The sequence below is a fragment of the Macaca mulatta genome, chromosome 2, assembly GCF_049350105.2.
Source record: "Macaca mulatta isolate MMU2019108-1 chromosome 2, T2T-MMU8v2.0, whole genome shotgun sequence".
NCBI classification, from domain to species: domain Eukaryota; kingdom Metazoa; phylum Chordata; class Mammalia; order Primates; family Cercopithecidae; genus Macaca; species Macaca mulatta.
Window position 1 is genome coordinate 124299034 of NC_133407.1, and position 20446 is coordinate 124319479.

At 37.6% G+C, this 20446-nt stretch overlaps 1 protein-coding gene across 19 annotated transcripts in view; it reads right to left on the reverse strand.

The window, feature by feature from the left end:
* Positions 1-20446, reverse strand: part of FHIT (fragile histidine triad diadenosine triphosphatase) — a 1490910-nt gene that overhangs the window by 973886 nt on the left and 496578 nt on the right.

Genomic DNA, 20446 nt, shown 5'->3' on the forward strand with positions numbered 1-20446 from the left:
ATACAATCTTGTAGACATAAGAGAAGCCACAGAGAATGATACAAGATAGCAACAATCATACTTTACATTTTTACACTGCATTACAATTTTCAAACTACTTTCATGACACTTTTCTTATTTTATCCTTACAGTAAATCTATAATGGAAGCAGGATAAAAGAGGAAGGAGACATAAACATAGACCTTCAGAGATGAAAGTGACATTAAAGGCATCAATAACTTTCTATACAGACAAGAAAATGGAGACCAAAGGGAAATAAGAACCTTCACCTTGTTTCAGAGCCAGGCAAGCAAGGCTAATTAAGTGAAGGCTTGTCACCACAAGTTGCAAACAGGAGTCACAAAAATAAGACAAGAAAAAGAAAGATGATAGAAATAAATGACACTAATTTGGATTTAATGTACTTTTTTAAAAAATAAAAAAGGAGAAGCAATTCTGTTGAATTCAGGCTTGAAATTCAATGTTGGTCTCTAGGGATCACTTGGCTGTGGTGGTTTTATGCCATTACCAGATCCCTTTGAGAAAAACACTATTTTGAAATTCATAGTTTCCAGTAAATATGTTCAAGTCTTTGAAGAACATACTCTTGTAGTTGTAAATGGTGTATACACATATATACAAAAGCTTGAAAACACTACTTAATTACTGAACGGAGTCTAAACATTCTACAGCTGAGTTAAGAAGCTACGCCTGCATCTCATACCCACCAACTCTCCACCTGTCCTCCACGCACCATCCCAGCAAGTCCTAGCTGACTCTCTTAATACTGTGACCTCTCTGTCATATAATAAGGGTTGAAAATCATCCTTCTTTTGAATGAGAATATATTAGAACTATATATATTTTTTTGTTACAGCCTTCTCAAAAATATACTTCAAGCCACACATAGGCCATTGTCCTGGCATCTTTTATTTAACAGACAATAGTTATTTTCCATGACTCAGTCCAGAATATTATTTAACATCTACATCTAGGATATTATCATAATTATAGTAAGAGACGGCACTACATGGATGAAGCTGGAAGCCATCATTCTCAGCAAACTAACACAGGAACAGAAAACCAGACAGCGGATGTTTTCACTCGTAAGTGGGAATTGAACAAAGAGAATGCATGGACACAGGGAGGGGAACATCACACATTGGGGCCTGTCGGGGAGGGGAGGGATAGCATTAAGACAAATACCTAATGCATGTGGGGCTTAAAACCTAGATGACAGGTTGATGGGTGCAGCAAACCACCATGGCACGTGTATACTTATGTAACAAACCTGCATGTTCTGCACATGTATCCCGGAACTTCAAGTAAAAAAGAAAAGAAAGGTGCAAAAGGAAAAACATTAAAAGTGGAATCATTATTTTAAAAAATTAATTCACAGTGGTATTGAAAGATCATATCAGGGTTAGAGGACAAATCTTTGTGTTAGAATGAACACTTAATTTATTATCAGAATGAACAATAATTACCTCGATGTTTTAAAACAGCATTTTGTCACCTTTTAAACGTCTGGGAATAGAGAAGGTGAAACACCACGTCTGACACACTATGGAAAGTTTTGTAATTCTCCTCAAAAAGGAAGAACAAATATTTCTATTTCCATTCCAGATCTGCACAATATATTCTTGCATCCCATTTGGTCTGAATCATTTACATTTTGCTGAATTCTGTTTTTGTCCATTTTCATCATTCAAAAGATTTTAAAAATTCAACAACATCAAAAAGCCATCAAAATATGCTTTCAGACGAAATTGCAAAGAAAATAACCACATGAATTAGTGAAGTGACTTCCAAGTTACACAATTGTGGCACTTACATCTTTTCTCATCTTGTCCGAGAATTAATTGTACTGCTGAAATGAGACATCCAGCCTGCTCCATGCAGACAGGAGCCCAAGCCGGAAGCAAACTCTTTGAATAACAACACTGCCTTCTGATTCTTTTCACACGGCTACATTTTTGACATTTCCTTCAATATTCTACCCAGTTGCAGTGTGACTATGACAAAAGATTTCTGTAGGCATGACTGGCACCTCTGCGGTAAATGGCAGGGAATGGAATAGGCAATGAGTCCCTTTAGTAGCTCCAAAAAGCCCACAGGCATTCTGCAAACCTTTTGCATACCTGCTCTTAAGTAAAGGATGTGAAAAATGGAAACCGTGATGACAATTTTAATCACCTGACAGATGATTCTATGATCTACTATAACTTTATAATGGCAAAGCCACTGACACATGAGACTGACAGGCATATATTCTCTCTCTGCCTCTAAGTCTCTTAAATGTTTATTTGGGGGGTTTACACATGGATAGAGATGACCTTAACAGAGTATTTATTGAATCTATCCAAGGATAAATTATAAATGACTAAATCTAACTAGGTGGAATTTTCTTGGCTATTTTTAATTTCTAGGCCCAAATCACTTTCCTAGGCTCTAGAACTCTCTCCCAGGAGAGGTCAGATGTCAGTAGTCAGAGGGAGCCCAACTACAGTCAATGCAGCCAAAAGTTCTGCCTACAAGATAGCAGTGAGAGTCCAGCAGTCTCTTCTGGAAGTGCCAATTACTGCTCTGTCTTCCTTTTTGAATGTCTCCTTAATATAAGAATGACGTATCATTTTATGCTATCAGATTAGAAAATATTGTTTAAATCAACACTCATAGTCAGGAAGAGTGCAGAGAGAGAAGCACTCCCAAACAGATGCTGGTGAGGATGTAAATTGGAATGTCCTTTCTGGAAAACAGTCCAACAAAATATATCATGATGTTTTTATCTTCCTGATATTACTTTGGGCATACTGTCCCATATTTTTAAATAGTCTTCAAAAGCCAGAGTTTTAAAACTCTGTGTGGCATTTTGTTATGTGAATATGCTATTGTTTTCAATTTTTTCCACGTTTGTCAGCATTTTAGTTGATTTCAATTTGGGGTATTATAAATAATGCTCCCGTGAACATCTTCATAAATATACATTTAACTCACATTCTGTTTATTTCTTAGAATAGATTTGAAGTGAAAATACAGTGGTTGGCAAGGCTTATATTCAAGTATACTTTTATCCTAGTAATTATGGAATTGGTATCAGCAAACCAATTCCTAAGCTAGAATTCACCATCATTCACTAGGAGAAAGATCTGTGGTGGTAAAACAAACCCTGCTTATTTACACAGCCTTACTAATGGGCAATTTGACAGAGGAAACCAAACCAGAGAGCATGTATGATTGAGTAACCATTACATGGAAAGAAGAAATCAGCTCCTTCCAAAAGCACATTCATTTCAAGGAATGCCAGCAGCCTGCTGAGTTTGTTGTATTCGGCCCCTGTAGAAACCCTTCCCAAGTTCATTGATATGTGACACCCATGACATATTTTTACCATCACTGGTTTGAATGAATTTGCCTGTCTTTGAAACCTGATAAACAATCTGATTTATTGAACCGAAAAAGGCCGAAGGTAGTGAAACCTTATGCTGTAATTGGCAAACCTTTTACATCCTTGGTGGCTTGAGTAGAAAAGTCACTCTATGGAGGCTGTTCTAAAGGAAAACATGATTGGCCCTAAAATTAAAATTCCAGGCTTTAGGAGCCAATTAGTGATGACATACCACTTTTAATTCATCACTTTGCAATATATTTAAAATGTTAAGACTCTTTGTTGGCAAGGGAACAGTATTTCCCAAAGCTTATTCCATGGGAAAATGCTTTCATGGACAAAAGAGTTTGGGAAAGAGTGATATTGGAACAAAGTTCAAGTTGAACTTTTAATGTGCTATTACCAACTGTGAATCTCCATGGGGGGCTGTTGCTAGTAACATTTGTAAACTTCTTCAACCACATATTATTCCTGCTTTATATTGCCTTTGTTTCTGGCAACTGTGTTTCTATAGAGCATTGCAAGGCAGAGCATTCTATGGAACATACTTTAGAGAATGTTTCTCTAGGTCAGCAGTTGTCAAACATTTTGGTCTCAGGATCCATTTCCACTCTTAAAAATTGTGGAAGACCCCAAAGAGTTTGTGGTTATGTTGGTTATATCTATGGATATTTGCCATGTTAGAAATTAAAACAGAAAACTTTCAAAACACTATGAATTTATTTTTAAATGACAGTAATAATCCATTACGTGTAAACATACATATTTTCCCGAAGAAAGAGCTAGTGAGAAGAGTGGCTTTGTTTCAACATCACATTAATGTTTAGCTTAGTAGAAGACAGGTGGATTCTCCTATCTGTTTCTGCATTGTGTTGTGATATATTATTAGGGTTGAAGTGTGCCAAGAAAATCTAGAAGGAGTATTTTAATAGCCTTTTCAAATAACTGGATGTTTTTCTATAATACTGCATCAAAACTTGACAAATGGTGGTTTCTTTAAAAGTTAGTTGCAGTGTAGAACCTGAAACCACATCTAGAAATTTTCAGTGCTCTGTTAAGTGAAAAATCCATAGTCTCTGTGGCGTTTTGAACGGATCCTTTCCCCATGCGAAATTTTGTAACAGCATGCATTGCTCTGGACAAAAATAGTGGTTCACTGGATTATGCAGATCTTCCAAATGTTGATACCTTTCATTGCATGATATAAAAAAGAATTACATTTGCAATATCACCATTGACCTTATTAGAAAAAGTCTTTAAGTATTGGGAAGCTGTCAAGCTCATGGTAGCATATCCAAGTTTCCCAAAATTTGAATTTTTGCTTGGAAGCTTGCATTTTATCATTGTCAACAGATACTGGCCAATGGTTTACTTAAATCGACAGACTCACTTTGTGCATTTTAAAGAAAATATTTTTAAACACCTGAGTCTGCATAATTATATTTTGTCTTTCAATGGTTTCTTCATGTAGAAAAATGGTGTTCTATATAAAACATAGCTGGTTCATTTCACAACCCAGTCTCACAAGTGCTTTTCCTTGAGACAACCATGATATGTCAGTATGCAGCAGCAGTTCTTTCTGCATACTTCCCATTTTGGCACACAGACTACTAAAAAAAAAAAAAAAAAAAAAAAAAAAAAAAAAAAACCTCCACAATCAAAATGCAACTAAATTAGTAATTTTTACTTTTCACCAAGGATATTCTTAGAAACAGTTGACTTTTTTTTTTTTAAACCATAGTGCATGGCGGTAAAAAAATGAAAGGCCAAAACTACAGTTCAGTGCCACTGTCTTGATTCATGCTTTGGTGCCAGTAGTTTTAAAAAACATTACTTTTGCATCATTAATGAAAATATTAACATAGTGAAAAAGAAAAAGAGCAACTTAGTATTACAGTCATAGTTTCGACCTTGCAGACTCCCTGAAAGGATCTCAGGGATCACCAGGAGTCTGTGAAGCACCCTTTGAGCATTGTGGTTTTAGATTCAAAATGTGGTCTTGGCTGGGCACGGTGGCTCATGTCTGTAATCCCAGCACTTTGGGAGGCCAAGGCAGGCAGAGCACCTGAGTTCAGGAGTTCAAGACCAACATCGCAAAACCCTGTCTTTACTAAAAATACAAACAAATTAGCCAGGTGTGGTGGTGCATGCCTGTAATCCCAGCTACTCAGGAGACTGAGGCAGGAGAATCACTTGAAACCAGGAGGCCGACTTTGCAGTTTAGCCAAGATCACACCACTACACTGAGCCTGGGCAACAGAGTAAAACTATCTCAATAAAACACACACACACACACACACCCCAAAAACCCTTAGTTCAAAACACAAACACATTGTACAGCTGCATGAACATATTTTCTTTCTTTATATCCTTTTTCTATAAGCTTTTTTCTATTTTTAAATATTTGTATTACTTTTTAAACTTTTTGTTAAAAAATAAGACAAAAACACAAACATTAGGGTAAGCCTATACCCAGATGGAATCATCAATATCACTGTCTCCCACCTCCACATCTCATCCAACTGGCAGGTCTTCAGGGGCAATAACAGGCGTGAAGCTCTTACCTCCAATGAAAACAATGCCTTCTTCTGAATACCTGCTGGAGTTCTTGGCTGAGACTGTTTTATAGTTAACTGTTCTTTAATAAGTAGAAGTACACGCTAAAATAATGATAAAATGTGTAGTATATAGTTCATAAACCAGTAACACTCATTTGTTATCATTATCACTGTACATAATTGTATGTGCTATACAACTGGTAGCACAGTAGGTTTGTTTACACCAGATCACCACAAGCAAGTGAGTAATTCATGACGCTATGATATCAGCACACTACAACGTCACTAGGCAATAGGAACTTTTTAGCTCCACTATAATCTTAAGGGACCACCCTCATATCTGCAGTCTGTCATTGACCAGACCATTGTTACGTGGCACATGACTGTATATACAATGGAATACTACTCAGCATTTAGAAAGAAGGAAATCTTGCCATCTGCAACACGAATGAACCTGGGGAACATTATGCTAAATTAAACAATCCAAACATAGAAAGACAAATACTGCATGATCTACTTAGATGTGGAATCTAAAAAAGTTGAATTCATAGAAGCAGGTAATAGAATGTTGGTTGCCAGGGGCTGGGGTGTGGGAGAGGAAAAAAATGGGGAGGCATTGGTCAAAGGGTACAAAGTTTGAGTCAAGCAAGATAAGTAAGTTTTGGAGATCTATTATACAGCATAGTGACTATAGTTAATAATAATTTATACTTGAAAATTGGTAAGAGGTTAGATCTGAAATTGCTAAGAGAGTAGCATTTAAGATCTACTCTCACCACAAAAATTTAATGAGACAATGGATATGTTAATTAGCTTGATTTCATCATTTAGCAATGTATGTATATATCAAAACATCACTTTTTACCCTGTAAATATAAACAAGTTTTATTTGTCAACTATACCTTAATAAAGCTGGGGAAAACATGCATATTCCTGAAACCCACCATGGGCCTAGTGAAACAGAGTATCTGAGGAGGAGGCAGGGCTGCCTGGGCAGCAGCACAGGTTGTACACTGCACACCTTGCACAAAGGTACACAGTTAGTGAAGATTTGAGCTTGAAGTCTGCATTTTAAAGAAATTGCCTATGTGAATCTTGGTTATAGTAGAACTTTAAGTGTTCTAGAGCAGTTGTTCTTCAACCTTATGTGCATCAGAATTACCTGTCTTAGGGTTGAAAACACAAATTTCTTTGTGCCATGCTTGAACTACCTAATTAGAAACCTAAGCATCTGTATTTTCAAGGAACTACATAGCCAATTCTGACACCTACCAAAATGTGAGAGCCTTTTTCTAGACTAAAAATGGTATAGCTGTCTACAAGACATCAACTCAACAAAAGCTGAAGACAACACACACACGGCTTAGCAAACTCAGGCATCATTTGGACAGAGTCTATTCAACAGCTATAAATTTGTCATTTAAAATAACCGATGTTTTTTTAAATTCAACTTTCCATAGTTTCCTGTTATTATATTGTTTTCATTCTGTCAGTGTGGTATTGGATTTCAACCTTGTATGTTATTCCACCAACATCTTGAAATTTATTTAGCCATATTTTTATGGTTTTATATGAATGCTTACTATACATAGTCTGATTTTTTAAAAGGTTTTATCTTATGCAAGATCCTTCAAGAGAAAAGACAAACTTAGTTTACTGTCAAATTACCAAATTGACTCAGATTTGTAAAAACCATTCAAAGTTTCATGTTATGCACTTAACATAAAAAAATGACTCAATGTAAATGTCATGTCTGGTAATGATCCTATTCCTGGGATCTTTTACATGAAACAGAGTGGGCAGGAACATTCTATGGCTGCCAAAATGGAATTAAACACATGGAAACAAAGAAACAAAAGCACAACTCACCCCTTCTAGACAACAGGGAAACATGTAGATAAATCAGTGATTTTCCTTCCAGCTAACCACTGAAGTAGAGACATGTATTTTAACAATTGAAGGGGCACTGGGCTTAAGGAAAGGCAAAGTAAAAACTAGGTTATGATGTTGCCCTAGACACGAAAATGCCAAATCTGCCAGTCACTCATGAAAAGAACACAGCCCCAGGCAACTGATATTGATACATTCAAAGATTATAGTTATCTATGATTACAGAATAGCATTTCATAAACTCTATCAGACAGAACAACTCTTTCATGGAATGTTAAGAGTTGGGAGAGAGAAAAAGTTGGAGGTCATTCTAAGGTCAAATTAATTTGAAAAAGCATGAGTTATGCAGAATTAAACAAATTTTTGGATTGTGGAACTTCTCGGACCCCTTCTGTACTAATGTGCATTACACCTCTCCAAGAAGGAAAAAGCATGCAGCATTTTTCAAACTTTTGATACTTTGATGCTTTTTTATTTAGCTTCTCACTGGGCTGGAGTTCCCTGGGATACACCCAGGGAAATATGATACAGACAGGTCAAACAGTTAAGGCAAATGCTCAGGTGTATACCTGAACTGTGGTAGAAGAATCTAGATGCCACAGAAATGGTGAAGGCATGCCCAACATCCAGCCCCACTATATCAAGTCCCTTAGTCTCTCTCCATCGGCCTCAGCTCTGAAAGAAAGATGATGCTTATTAGTAAAGTGCCTTGGGATGGTTGGGCAAGAAACACTAAATAAGAACCAATTATTACCCTCATTACAGGGTAGATGATTTAATAAACCATCTCTATTATTTACAAAGTTTGGAGGCCTGCTATTTTTTTCCTTTTAACTACACTCCAATTTGACCTTAAAAATCTATGCTAAAAACAACTTACAGGAAATATCCCGAAACCATAACATAAACTTTCTGATTGGACCTCTGTCTGTTTGCACATTCTTAATGACTGCCGGTCGCCTACAGATAAAACCCAAATTTCTTAGCCTGCTTTACAACTCTCCATCTTTCAGGAGCTGTGGAGCTTATGATTAAGATCATGGTCTTTGCAGGGAGACAGACATGGTTCACATGCAGGCTCCACTCTACTACATCTGAAGTTATTTCTCTTCTCTAAACCCCAGATTCTCAAAGTATGGTCCATGAACTGGCAGCATCAGCAGCATTTGGGGCTTCCTAGAAGGGCAGAAATTCGGGCTTCGTTGAAAACCTACTGAATCAGAATCTATATTTCAACAAGATCCTCACACTATAGTTTGAGAAGAACTACACAAATTCTCATACCCTTTGACCAGCTCATCTGCAAACTGGAGGTAATAATAGTAAACTTGGAGATAGCATTCATCTTCTGCTCCTTTGAGTCCATCCTCAAGCCCTAAGGATTTCATCATCTACATATCACTCAAATGTGCTTACCTCTCTCTTTCCCTTCATTACCTTAGTCCAAGCTATTCTCATTTCTCTCCAGATCTCCTGCAATGGCCATTCAACTCACTACAATGCATCTCCTCTTGCTTCCTTCTATCCTATTTTACTTACTGCAACCAAAGAGATCTCCTAGGAAAAGCAAATGTGATCAGAGCCTCCATGAGCTCTCAAAATAAAGGCCAAAAGCCTTTCACAAAACTACAACCTCTGTTGAGGGGGTCACTTCCCTCCTCTATATCTTATCTTGCATGATACTCCACCTGGTTTCCTCTGCTCCAGAAGCATGGGTAAATTCTTCTTTCCATTCCTTGAACTAGCCATCCTCCTTCCCAACACAGAATATTTGTAGAAGCATCCTCCTGGTCATCAGTGCCTTCCCCCCAACTCTTTACCTGGTTAACTCCTCCTCAATCTTTAGATGTCAGCTCAAATGTCATCTCCCCTGAAAGCTTTCCCCGAACCTCCTACCCAGCAGCCAAACACACTGCCTGACCTGTTGCCTGTGCCCCATACATATTTGTTGAATAAATGAAGGAATTAATGAATGCTCATTCATATGGTTATTGTGACAATCAAATGGATTGAAACCTATAAATCATTTAGCACAGTGCCTGGTAGAGAGCAAGAGCTTAATGCTGTACCAATGGTAATAAATTTTGAATATTAGTCGTGCTAAAAACTAGACCTCAAGCAGTGCTTAACAGGGGCTAACAATTAGAATCACCTGGGAAATGTTAAACTTCTCAATGTCCAGCCTCTGCTACAGACCAATTAAATCAGAATATCTAGGGGTGGGACCCAGGCACCTGAAGATTTTTAAACTCTACAGAAGATTCCAACATACAGCCAAGGTGTGACGGGTTTACCCTTTGTCTCACTGTGGTCTCCCACACCCCCAGAGAATAGCATACTGGGTGTCAAGAAGTGTCCTCATTACTCATGGCATGAGTCTGTGGCCCACAGAAAAGGACAATAATATGAATACATGTAGTAAAACTCTAGCAATTCATTTCCCCTGGCCCCTTGACAGCAGCCAGATGGTGGAAACTCTCCATCTATTACCCAAGCCAGAAGAAAACCTTTCTGGGAAAATCCAAGTTGCCTGAACTACTGTTGGGAGGAAGTATAGTAACACATGAAGATGACTCTGGTCCTTTGGGTTAAGTGATAACTCAACGAAACTCATCAGGATTTCATTATAAATCTGTCATAATTGTTCTGTTGAAGCAATTGCTTTATGGGAGCAATTAATTCCAACTGCTAAAAAAAAAGGTGAGAACTCCTAAGTGTTCAGTCAGGCACCAAGAAATAGGTGAGCTGGGAAGCATTTGCCCTTACCTTCTGTCTTCTTTGCTACTCAAGTATTTGGAGTGTCAAGAGACCACACTGTACTTTCAAGGCCTCCTCTTCCAAGTAATCAACCTTCTGCTATGTAAAAACATGATTAAGAACACACATATTTGTACTGTATTTCTCACTTATTTTGAACTTTTCAAAATGTGATATTGCCAAAGAAGCTTTATCTCTTGTAAGGGTTTAACACACACACACACACACACACACACACACACACACACGCACACATTGCCTTGGTTTGAAAAACACCATAGAATGCAGGCCTCATACAATTCGAGAATCATTTACAATTATAACCTACCAAGTCAGAGCTGATACCAAGCCAACACAAAGGCCTCAGAACTGTTATAAAAGGGACAGAATTGCTCTCTGGAAATAATATCCCAGTGGGCTAAATTCCCCCTCCCCCTGTTCCTCCAAGGTGGTAAATTGCAACAACAACAAAAAAGCATGATTCACGAATATAAATTTTTCTTGGCTTTTAAAATCATACACTGGCATAGTCCTCCCCGAACTTCAGCCAAATGAGAATACACAGATAATGACAATTTTACAATAAGTGGTTCCAGGACACAGGCTTTTCAAGATCCTCAAATGAAAGGCACTATAAAAAAGAGTATTATTATTATTATTATTTCAAGCACCCAGAAAAGCCACAATCAATGATTAGCCATAACAATTAAACTAACAATAGTACATCTGGAATCAGCTCCATGGTAATATGTACTTCATGCTTAATAGTTCAAATTAATTCAATCTGATGGTGTTAGACATACCAGTTAGGAGTTGGAGAGCACCAAAATTCACATTAGCTTCCACTTCAAAAGATATTATGAAAAGAGAAGGAAGGAAATGAGGCAATAAACAGCAGTGGTAAATACGAAAGGCTCAGAGATGATATGGTCAGGAATAACTCTCAGCTATTAGGAATTCAGTGATGAAAATATAAAGGCTGGTATTTCTATCCTTGCACATTCCTCCAGAGGCAATGGCTGAGCCACCCATCTGAGCGACAGAAAAGAAACCCTAAAATCAGAGCAATTTTATTCAAAGAAGAGGGTGCCTTCTTCATTCTGCTCACAGCATCCTTTACTAGTCCCCCATTTATATTGCAGAATAAATGGAGAATTTATTATTTTCAGGTTATAGATTTCAAGAAATAAGAAGAGAGAGCAGAGGTTGGGACAGGCATAAAAGGTGGGGTAGTTCTTGCCTGATTACCTTATTTGTCTCGCTCCTCCTTGAAGATTCACTAGATCACTGTCTCAAGCTGCACTATAAATATTCTCTAACGCAGGATTTCTCAACCTTGGCACTGTAGACACTTTGGCCTAGGTGATTCTTTGCTGTGAAGGACTATCCTGTGCAGTGCAGGATCTTTAGAAACGTCTCTGGTCTCCACTGTGTAGATGCTAGTAGCACCCCCCACTCCCAATTGTGACAACAAAATGTCTTCAGACATGGCCATATATCCTCTTGGGAGAAAAATCATACTGGTTGAGAACTGTTACTTTAAGTCTTTTTTTTTTTTTTTTTGAGATGCAGTCTCACTCTGTTGCCCAGGCTGGAATGCAGTGGCGCAATCTCGGCTCACTGCAACCTCTGCTTCCAGGATTCAAGTGATGCTCCTGCCTCAGCCTCCCAAGTAGCTGAGACTACAGGCATGAGCCACCACACCCGGCTAATTTTTTGTAGCTTTAGTAGAGACGGGGTTTCACCACATTGGCTGTGCTGGTCTGGAACTCCTGACCTCAAGTGATTTGCCCACCTCGGCCTCCCAAAATACTGGGATTACAGGCATGAACCACTAATTCCTGGCCTACTTTAAGTCTTAATTCCGTTGTTTCTAGGCATTAGGAGAAAAATCCAGAGGGCAGACTCCCCTCTAGACTCTTCTTCCTCATTAGAGATGAGCATAGATTATATTGCCAGCTGTGGGCAAGGCAGCATTCTTCCCATGGCATGCTGACTCCTCCTCCTACAGCTCACATACAGGCTTGTTGCATATAATACAGAAATTTGGAACCTGGCACTCTTCTATTCATTGTGCAGGAAAGAGTTAACACAGAGCAGGCCTGAGATGGCCTATCCTTAGAAGGCCTGTTTGCAATGTTGGCCTTTGATTAGCAGCTGGGAATTTGAGCTGGTAAACAGTTCCCTACATTAATGTGACATTTTTCCTAAATTATAGAGCGGCCACTATGCCTCACCTGTTTGTACAAACACTGCGGTTTATGCTGAACACCTGCTTTCCTTCTGGGAGTCTGGAATTTGGGTATGTGCTAGGCAGATCAGCTCCCAGCAGTAACCTTGGGCACTGAGTCTCTAATGAGTTGCCCTAGTAGGCAACACTTCACACTTGCTGTTGCTGCTTGTTGCTTAAGGAAGTAAGAGCATCCTGTGTGACTGCACTGGAAGAGGACTCTTGGAAGCTTACTCCTGATTTCTCCAGACTGCACACCATGCACCTTTTCCCTATGTTGATATTACTTTGTATTCTTTCACTATAGCAAACCAGAACCAGAAGATAACAATGCTGAGTCCTAGGAGTCCTCCTAGAGACTTACAGAACCTTGTGAGTGGTCTTGGGGACCACCAATACAGTGACTCAATCAACATTCTATTTGTGTGCCTCTATTTCTAGATACAGCAAAGAATTACACTCCCAGCCCTCACAGAATTTATGTGGTAGCAGCCAGCAAAGCATTCATTCTAGCATATTTCAAGCTTCTTTCATAGAAAACATGCCCTGTGGCATCTTTTTTGTTTTTATAACAGCTTTTTAGAGATATAATTCACATATCATACAATTAATCAATCTAAAGTGTACAATTCAAGATTTATATTCATAGAGTTGTGCAACCACGACCACAATCAATTTTAGAACATTTTCATCACCCTATAAAGAAACTCTATATCTGTTTACAGTCACTACCCATTTTCTCCCAACCACCCAGCCCTAGGCAACCACTAGAGTTTCTGCTGCTATGGATTTACCTATTCTTTTTTTTTTTTTAATTTATTTATTATTATTATACTTTAAGTTGTAGGGTACATGTGCATAACGTGCAGGTTTGTTACATATGTATACTTGTGCCATGTTGCTGTGCTGCACCCATCAACTCGTCATTTACATCAGGTATAACTCCCAATGCAATCCCTCCCCCCTCCCCCCTCCCCATGATAGGCCCCGGTGTGTGATGTTCCCCTTCCTGAGTCCGAGTGATCTCATTGTTCAGTTCCCACCTATGAGTGAGAACATGCGGTGTTTGGTTTTCTGTTCTTGTGATAGTTTGCTAAGAATGATGGATTCCAGCTGCATCCAAGTCCCTACAAAGGACTCAAACTCATCCTTTTTTATGGTTGCATAGTATTCCATGGTGTATATGTGCCACATTTTCTTAATCCAATCTGTCACTGATGGACATTTGGGTTGATTCCAAGTCTTTGCTATTGTGAATAGTGCTGCAATAAACATACGTGTGCATGTGTCTTTATAGCAGCATAATTTATAATCCTTTGGGTATATACCCAGTAATGGGATGGCTGGGTCATATGGTACATCTAGTTCTAGATCCTTGAGGAATCGCCATACTGTTTTCCATAATGGTTGAACTAGTTTACAATCCCACCAACAGTGTAAAAGTGTTCCTATTTCTCCACATCCTCTCCAGCACCTGTTGTTTCCTGACTTTTTAATGATTGCCATTCTAACTGGTGTGAGATGGTATCTCATTGTGGTTTTGATTTGCATTTCTCTGATGGCCAGTGATGATGAGCATTTTTTCATGTGTCTGTTGGCTGTATGAATGTCTTCTTTTGAGAAATGTCTGTTCATATCCTTTGCCCACTTTTTGATGGGGTTGTTTGTTTTTTTCTTGTAAATTTGTTTGAGTTCTTTGTAGGTTCTGGATATTAGCCCTTTGTCAGATGAGTAGATTGCAAAAATTTTCTCCCATTCTGTAGGTTGCCTGTTCACTCTAATGGTAGTGTCTTTTGCTGTGCAGAAGCTCTTTAGTTTAATGAGATCCCATTTGTCAATTTTGGCTTTTGCTGCCGTTGCTTTTGGTGTTTTAGACATGAAGTCTTCGCCCATGCCTATGTCCTGAATGGTACTACCTAGGTTTTCCTCTAGGATTTTTATGGTATTAGGCCTAACATTTAAGTCTCTAATCCATCTTGAATTAATTTTCGTATAAGGAGTAAGGAAAGGATCCAGTTTCAGCTTTCTACTTATGGCTAGCCAATTTTCCCAGCACCATTTATTAAATAGGGAATCCTTTCCCCATTTCTTGTTTCTCTCAGGTTTGTCAAAGATCAGATGGCTGTAGATGTGTGGTATTATTTCTGAGGACTCTGTTCTGTTCCATTGGTCTATATCTCTGTTTTGGTACCAGTACCATGCTGTTTTGGTTACTGTAGCCTTGTAGTATAGTTTGAAGTCAGGTAGCGTGATGCCTCCAGCTTTGTTCTTTTGACTTAGGATTGTCTTGGAGATGCGGGCTCTTTTTTGGTTCCATATGAACTTTAAAGCAGTTTTTTCCAATTCTGTGAAGAAACTCATTGGTAGCTTGATGGGGATGGCATTGAATCTATAAATTACCTTGGGCAGTATGGCCATTTTCACGATACTGATTCTTCCTATCCATGAGCATGGTATGTTCTTCCATTTGTTTGTGTCCTCTTTTATTTCACTGAGCAGTGGTTTGTAGTTCTCCTTGAAGATGTCCTTTACATCCCTTGTAAGTTGGATTCCTAGGTATTTGATTCTCTTTGAAGCAATTGTGAATGGAAGTTCATTCCTGATTTGGCTCTCTGTTTGTCTGTTACTGGTGTATAAGAATGCTTGTGATTTTTGCACATTAATTTTGTATCCCAAGCAACTTCAGCAAAGTCTCAGGATTTACCTATTCTTAACACTTCACATAGAGTCATGTGATCTATGGTCTTTTGTGAGTGGCTTCTTTCACATACCAAAATGTTTTCAAGGTTCATCCATGATGTAACATGTATCAGCATTACATTTCTTTTTATTGCTGAATAATAGTTCATTGCATGGATATACCACATTTCATTTATCCATTCATCAGTAAATGGAAATTTGTGTTGTTTCTACTTTTTGGCTACTATGAATAGTGCTACTACGAACATTGGCATACAATTTTTTTATGCACATATGATTTAATTCCCCTTGGATAGATACCTAGGGTGGAATTTCTGGGTCATATATATGTTTAACTTATTAGGAAATTTTCAAACTGTTTTCCAAGGTAGCCGCACCATTTCCTTACCAATAGCAGTGTAACAGAGTTCTAATTTCTCCACATCCTTGCTAATAGTTATTATTATCTTTTTTTTTTTTGAGACAGCCTGTTCCCCAGGCTGGAGTGCAGTGATGCAATCTTGACTTACTGCAACCACCACCTCCCGGGTTCAAGTAGTTCTCCTGCCTCAGCCTCATGAGTAGTTGGGATTACAGGCACGCCCCACCATGTCTGGCTAATTTTTGTATTTTTAGTAGAGATGGGGTTTCACCATGTTGGCCAGGCTTGTCTCAAACTCCTGGCCTCAAGTGATCTTCCCACCTCAGCCTCCCAAAGTGCTGGGATTACAGCCATGAGCCACTGAGCCCAACCTTATCTGTCTTTTTGCTAATAACTGTCTTAATGAGTGTGATGTGGTATCTTGTTATGGTTTTGATTTGCACTTCCCTGATGACTAATGATGTTGAGCATCTTTTCATGGGCTTATTATCCATTTGCAGATCTTCTTTGGAGAAATGCCTATTCAGACTTATTTGCCCCATTTTAACTGGGCTATTTGTCTTGTTATTACTGATTTGTAAGTATTCTTTGTATATTCATATTCTATATCCAAGTTTCTTATCAGATGTATGATTTGCAAAACATTTCTTCCATTTTGTGGGTTAGTTTTATTATCTCAATGATGTCCTTTAAAGCATAAAAGTTTTAATTTTTAGGATGTCCAATTTATCTATTTTTTTTCTTGCATTACTGTGCTTTTGGCACCATAGCTAAGAAACCATTGCCTAACACAAGGTCATGAAGATTTATGCCTATGTTTTTGTCTAATAATGTTTTAGCTTTTCCATTTAGGCCTCTGATACTTTAAGGTAATTTTTGTATATAGTGTGACGTAGGGGGTCCAACTTTATTCTTTTGTATGTGGATATCCATTGTCTATGGCAACTTTTGAATCACTCCCAGAGATAGTTTCAGGTAATTTTTTTCTATACAAATTAAGGTAACGGGTACCAAAACGTAGAACCTATGTATGTGACAAACTGCCTGAGAGCCTTTATAAAAACTTTTGCAATTGCTGTTCTTTTTTTCTATTTTCAGAATATTCTAAGTATTTTGCTATATCAGGAAGCAGTACCACCATTATTACCACTGGTGCTACTACTACTAATAATAATAGTAACTAGCAGCTATTTAGTACTTAGTATGTGCTAGGCACTGCACTTGCATTTAACATTCATTAACTTATAAGCACTACACATGCTTTAACTTATATGATCTTCCTGCCAATACCATGAGATAGGTAGAATCATTATCTTCATTTTACAGATGATTATATTAAGGCTCACTGATGTAAAATAATTTTCCTTAGGCCATAGAACAAGCAGGAAAAGTGATTTTAAAAAATTGAGGGAAGGAATGACACTGGAAAGTGGAGGCCAAGTAATGTTGGATAGCAAATTCTAACAAATAGTAGCTAAGCACATATGCAAAATATACAAAAATAAACAAGCCAAAATCTAGCACTGGTAGATGACATTCCCAGTTCTGATCAAGTTGCTGACAACAAAGGGTTGGTCTCCCTTTCTAACTCAGCAAAGGGTAGGAAATCTTATCACTCAAGATATCAATCAAGATTTATTTGATCACTGAAAAGATTTTGTCAACACTCCAAAAATTGTATTAGAGACTAGATGATTGATGGAGTAAGTCAATTAGAACCAGATTAGAAATTGAGATATGAAGTCAATTACTTCCAATCTGAAAATTAGGAATCTTTAAACAATAATATAATAGGTGGCATCAATTTTCGAAACTACCCTTTCTGTGTTTGTCCATAGGGCAAAATTCAAGTAAAAATAACTTTTTTCAGACTAAAACTATAGAGCAACTCGATCTTGGGAGTGTTTTCCCAGAGGGGTAGTGGGGTGAGTCTGGTCAGTGTTCAGTAGAGAAAATGTAGACGAGATAAGCAGTTGATTTTCCCAAATTCAAATAACTGTATGGCAGAAAAGTCAGCCAAGTTTAATTCTCTTTCCCTATACTAGCTGAGTCCTTAATGATAAATATAGTAATAATAGCTGACCTGTATTGAGTCTTACATTATATAGCCCTGTAAGTACCTGAAAGATGACAACTAATTTATTTAATCCAATGCGTATGAAGTAAGTACTATTATTATTCCCATTTTATATAAGAGGAAAAGGATGTGCAAAATGCTAATTGACCTGCTTAAGAGGTAGAGTGAGACCTTGAACCCTGCAGTCTATGTTTGTCCTCTTAATCGTATCTCTGTATGGTTTCAGAAGAGAAGCAAATAGACACATAAGGGTTAAGCATGGCTAACCTAACTCCAAGTTGAGTATTTTTACACTAGGCAATGCTGTCTTCAATATATTTATAATAACTTTATACACCAAATAACATTTTGAAGTTTATTTCCTCCCAATACAGAAACATCACTGCATTTCCACTGGGATTTTCAGTACTGTCTGTTGTGGAACTGGTCTGGGCTTAGTGAGTATTGCTTTATCATTCCTAAATAAAAACCATTATAGAGAATGCAGAAAACAATTTCCCTTTCCGTTTCTCCACTTCTACCCATACTGAGAAAGACGGATCCTTAAAGCTCAGAATATAATAAAAGCTCACAATAAAAGCTCAGTATCAGAAATGTTCCAAGTCCCTCTACTCTTTCCCTATAGTTAGGAAACTAAAATTTAATATAGTGCACAACCCTCCAGAGAATTCAGTGTATCGAAATGTTAATACACTTTTATATATTTTAACTGAGATAAACAAGAAAGAGATAGGGAAGCCAGAACAGCTATAGCAAAGACATAATTATGATAAGACTAATCCAGCTAACAGCAACAGAAGCAGATAGTGACTCTACCGTGATGCTGTGGTAGAGTTTGTATGGTCAGAAAACTATACCAATATACAGTGTGAATGAGGCAGGAGCCCCATTATAGGAAAGCAAAGATAACTTACTATATGACTCTATAAAGTAAAGTTCATCCAAGAGATCAAAGAGCATTTGTCCTATTACTAAAATATTATCCAAATGTATTTTATCAATTAAAATCTGGATCAAATAATTTCCTTCATTAAACAGTAATTTAAAAGGAACATAGTATGTCCATAACCAAATAGGAAAGAAACTGTATATTTTGTTTTTCATAACACAGCTTAAACATTGTGGCAAAACTTTAAAATGCTATGCATAATGTAAAAATTCTTCTACCAGCTCTAAATTCATGGTTGTCCTATCAACTATGTCACAATTCTCAGTCTTGACCACAAAAATACCATGAGATACATATACATTGCTGAAACACACTATTTCTCAAACTCAACTTTATCTTCTACTCCAATAACCCTGTCAAAAGGAACACCAGTCTGGTTACTTCATTTCTGGCAGATCCACATTAACTCCTTTCTTTTAATGCTCATTAACCTTTCTGTTAATAATACTTCTGACTTTCAATACCCACCCTTTCAGACAGGTCAAAACTAAATTCTTCAGTTGACCATTTAAGGCTTTCCTTCAAGTCTTTGCAGGTAAAATGAGACAAAAACAATCTTTTCTATTCCAGTCAGATTGAAATTTTCTACTACCCTCTTTACTCTTCCCATTAAATTCTACCTGGCAGTTTGTTTGTTTGTTTTTCTTTTGTTTTGCTTTGTATTTTTTCATTGTTTATTGTTTATTTACTGAATCTGGGGCATATTAGATACACAACCAATTTAAAATTAACATCTTTTAAATCAATTTTGAAGTGTTTTCACACACACATACACACACACACACACAAACACACACACAATTGGTATGAAACAGTTGTCCTAAGGTGAAACAGTCACCTTATCAACAAAGTGTCATAAGTGTTCTCACCCAAGGTTGAAAAATTGTTTATCCTAAACCTGAAAGCCTGTAATAAATTTAAATTCCTTACATAAAACTCATTACTTGTAGTTTTCCCTTTGCAAAGATCTCCAAAAATGTACAAGTAACTAATAGTAACTAATATACATCAGTCACAACATAATCCTGGATCATCCCCACATCAAAACCAGACGCTCCTTTAATTTTAAACCCATCATCAGAGAACAAGAGAAAGTCATTTCATTTTACACAAAACAAAATCCACATATGCCAAAAAAGAAAGACCCAAGAGAAACAAAACCAAAAACCCTAGTGTTGACGCTGATGTTCAGTGCCCTGGTTAAACAATGGCCCGAAGGCCACAGATCAAAAATAAAATAGCGGCTGTGTATCACTGCAAAGAAATTTAAGAGGCTTTAACCCTTTGGCTTCAGAAATCCAGATTTTTCCAATTACGTGAATGCATACTTCCTACATTCCAAGCTTGGAGAAAGTGGATGTGCCAGAAAGAAAAAGAGCCACCATTCACTGGGACAACCAGAGAACTGGCTTTAACAGAGACTCCTTAGAAAGTTATGGAAAAAAAAAATGGTTGTAGGCTGCTTATGTCATCAATTTAAGTGGAGGTGACTGAGTCACAAGGTTCAGTGTAAAATGTATGGGGGAAAATAGGAGCTGGGGCAAGTCTTACCTTTAA